The following is a 3,909-nucleotide window of genomic DNA, read 5'->3' as shown; positions in this document are numbered from 1 at the left end:
CCAACAAAGCATCCTAGGGTGGAGGGAACGTTTGTGTGTTTTACAAGGGATCAGGGAGTTCTAAGGGGGCTTTTTGGTCCAGAGTCCCTGAGGATTAACATGATGAGGGGTATAGGTCAGGGAGTTCATTGGGGCCATGACGGGTGAGTGAGAGAAGATCCACTACCAAGAAGGACTCCAAGTTGTGTTTGGAGTGTATGGTACTGCGGGGTTCATTCCTGGAAGCTCCAGGGGGTAAATCATGTGATCTGCAGTCACCCAGATCTCTCTCTCTCTCCTCTCTCTCCTTCCTCTCTCTCTCTCTCTCTCTCTCTCTCTCTCTCTCACACACACACACACACACACACACACACACATACACATGCACACACATGCAGATACACACACATATATACATACCCAGACACGCACAGATACACACATACACACATTCAACCCATGAGCACTTTGGGCATGCCCTACACAAGGATAGGGAGGAACATCGTGGGGAAATCAGGCAGTGTTTCCCTGATCCCAAACTGTTCCTTCCCTTCAAAGTCCATCAGGACCAAGATCCTCTCCGCTTCTCTTTGGCTGTGAGTCACAGAGAATCCCAAAGGGGGGAGAGCCAGGCTGGAGCCTATTAGTGATGATGACTTCCATACGAGAAGAGGCGTTCAGAGATCACGGAGGACGGTACGGCTGGGAAATAGTGGGTTCAGGGGGGAGTGAGAACAAGGGGTAGCAGATGGGCAGCTTGCACTCGTCTCTGGTACCTGAGAAGCATTCAAAGAACCAGAGAAAAGCCTCCACCACACTGGGAGATCTTTTACAGAGAGCTCATAGACAGACAAAGACAAGAATGACACATGAGGAGATTCCCATGTGCAGGCTGTGATCTGCACTGATGGACCGAATGTCCACTGCCGAGGGGTCAGCATCCTCCCGTGGCCTCAGTGGTCCATGTGCACAGCTCAGAGAGGTTCATTTTACCCCTTGGCCCGCCATCTTCTCCACACCCCTCTTGGCGCTCTGTGTTGACGTCTTTGCATTCCCCAGTGATGGTCACACTTGTTCTGAGGGGACAAAAGAAGGCGGAAACTTTCTTTTTAAGAAAAACTCTATAAAAATGTTGTTTTTCCTTGGTCTGCGGCCCAGGAGACCCTGAGGTCTCCATAGTTGGTCTTGCTCTGAAAATGAAATGGTGCTAATTACCTGGCTTCTGACACTACCTGTGGAAAGCCTGGGTCCAGCTGCCCATACCACGCCTTCCCAGTGCCATGAGATGGGAGGAGGTCCATTCCCCTGCTTTCACAACAGTCGGCAATGTCCCCAGCCGGCCTACTGTCCCCAGGTGGGGATCGGGTCCGGAGCTGAGTGCAAAACCCTTGGGGGAGAAGGGTGGGTGGGACAATCAGAGGCCCACTTTGCCCATGGAAGATGGCAGCGTGGTATAGCGGCACTGGCAAAGAGTGGGACATTATGGGTCAGATCACAGGGCATTACAGCCTGTACCTTCTGCCAGGTTTGGTACCCTCAAATGTGGGACTAACCCTTGGGAAGCACTGGCCTGCTGGGTGGGCTCCCAGGTGAGGGCCTCCATGGGCAGTTGGGGGAGGGGGCTGGATTTTGTTAGGGTTACCTTGTAAAACTTGAGAATCAGGACTCTTCAAGGTCAAGGGGCCCAAGGCCCCCTCAGCCTGCTTGGGCAGAGGAGCAGTGGTGGGGGGAGACAGACAACCTGGCTCCTCTCACCTAAGTGATGTCACAGGCTCTGTGACCATTTACAAACATGGTAAGCACAGCTCCTTCTGGCTGCCCCTCCCCCTCTCCCAGGGGAGCCCCAGGTCCTCAGGGAAGGGATGGAAGAGCACAGGGAAGGGAGGGAAGAGCACGTCACAGGAGAATTAAATGGCCGACTATGGCCTGACCCTCTCGGGGTTTGTCTGTCAGGAGCGGAGGAGGCTTTGGGTACCTTCCAGGAGGGGTCGGGGGATGGAGGATGGGGAGAGCTGGGGAGACATCAGGGGCCAAAGGGCAGAGAGAAGGCCAAAGGCCGTCTCTGCCTCGCGGGGAGCCCCTTGTCGTGATGGAGCCCAGGGGGCGCTAGTACGGGAGGGAGCAGGGCAGAAGAGGGGTGCCCTTCAATGGATTCTGAGCAAAATGTCATCTGTGCAAAGGACTCCGGGGCTGCCGCTCCTCTGGGGCTGCCGCTCCTTTGCGCCTGCTTTAGGCTCAATTCCATCTTCCATCGCAAACTGGGTCTGTGACGGGCCTTTCAAAGGCTTGCTCTGCTTCTCAGCAAAACGCCCCCCAACCCCCCAGTCTTCCCACGGTCCTCGCCGGCGCCCCTGAACCGTCTGGCGCCCGGCGAGTGGAGGGAGCGGCAAGCGCTTCAAGGGGCTTTCTGCCCGCCGACGCGCACGTTAGCGAGCGGTGCACTTGTTTGGCTAAGGCTGCTCGCCTTGACCCCCAGCTTTAAACTCTTGGCCTTTATTAATCACGTGTTTCCTGAATCAAAGGGAATATTTGTGGAGGGGAAAATTGTTCCGGGCCGGGAAGGGGCTGAGCGCCGGCAGACAGGCCCAGATGACAAATCGCCCCGCGTGATGCCCGGGGTTCATCCAGCTGCTCGGCCCCAGCTGACGTGATTGATGGTGTTGATGTTTTAAATGGCCCTCAGGCCTGCCGGGCGAAGGGCCGAACAAAGTCCTTCAGAGTGGGAGGAGGCGGCGCGGCCCAGCATCTGGCCGGGGGCTGCGCGCGGGCCTGATTACAGGGAGCCTGGGCGGCCGTCTGCTTTCTTTCGAAGTGAGACGAAAACTATTTTCTGGGCAGGAATGAGTGGGGCCACGGAAGGTCTGGCCGGGCCCTGTGATCATCCAAATCCCCCAGTAACTGGACACCCTCCGCACTTAGAACAACAGTGCGGCCGGCCTCGAGATCAATCCGCGCCTCGCCCCCGCCTCCGCGACCCGCCTCTGCGACCCGCTCTCGACTCCGCACCCCCGTCCCGGCTCCGCACCCCGCTCCCCGCTCCTCACCGGGCCTCCGAGAAAACAAAGTCCACAGGGTCCACCTGGAACAAAACTCAGCCCTTCGGCCTAATGACCGCAAAGAAGCCCATCTTGCCATCATTATTGTAATAGTCCGATAATGGCTGGCGTGGAAGGGAATTCGGGACCACTCGGTACAGCCTCCCCTCCAGCAGAGTAAAGAGCAGAAAGCCCGAAAGGAACGGGGCTCCCTCGGGAGGCGGCCGGCAGAAGAAAGGGCAGTGAGGGGGTGAGGTACAGAGCTCGTACCTGCTCTTCGGACATAGGCAGAGGCAGCCAGGGTTCTCCAGAGCTCCTCGAGGACCCGCCCTGGACTCAGGAGAACCGGAGTTCACACCCAGCCGTGCTGCGAGACCTGGGGCAAGTCTGCCTCAGTTTCCTAATGCCCAGATGGGAACGATAACATCACCCGCCTCCCAAAGTTGTCCTGAGCATTGGTCATGCTTGGAAAGCACTCTACAAGCCTTGCCTCGCTGTGGAAACGCCAGCTGCCTTTGTTACCGCTATTACTGTCACCACTCCCCTGCCACCAGCCGCTCCTTTAGACCCATTCAGCACAGTCAAGCAGAAGGAATGCACACCCGCCTCATTCTGCCCCGAGGGCCCCCCACTCCTCTACACTGAGGGCGCTCTGGGGCCCTCCAGTCACCACCTCTGCACCGAGGGTGCTCTGGAGCCCTCCAGTCACCACCTCTGCACCGAGGGAGCTCAGGAGCCTCCAGTCATCAGCTTTACATTGAGGGAGTTCTGGAGCCCTCCAGTCACCACCTCTGCACCGAGGGAGCTCTGGGGCCCTCCAGTCACCACCTCTGCACCGAGGGAGCTCAGGAGCCTCCAGTCATCAGCTTTACATTGAGGGAGTTCTGGAGCCCTC

At 57.5% G+C, this 3,909-nt stretch overlaps 1 long non-coding RNA gene across 1 annotated transcript; it reads right to left on the bottom strand.

The window, feature by feature from the left end:
* Nucleotides 1-792: 792 nt before the first annotated feature.
* LOC127539073 (uncharacterized) lies at nucleotides 793-1,709 on the bottom strand. The gene is made up of 2 exons (XR_007947824.1): nucleotides 1,622-1,709; nucleotides 793-1,055 (listed from the first exon to the last, which is right to left on the bottom strand). It is a non-coding gene; the product is annotated as an uncharacterized LOC127539073 (long non-coding RNA).
* Between the last annotated feature and the right edge of the window lie 2,200 nt (nucleotides 1,710-3,909).

The sequence above is a fragment of the Antechinus flavipes genome, chromosome 5 (genome assembly GCF_016432865.1).
Source record: "Antechinus flavipes isolate AdamAnt ecotype Samford, QLD, Australia chromosome 5, AdamAnt_v2, whole genome shotgun sequence".
In the NCBI taxonomy this organism is placed as follows: Eukaryota; Metazoa; Chordata; class Mammalia; order Dasyuromorphia; family Dasyuridae; genus Antechinus; species Antechinus flavipes.
The sequence above is the reverse complement of the archived record's forward strand: the minus strand, read 5'-3'. Positions and strand labels throughout refer to the sequence as shown.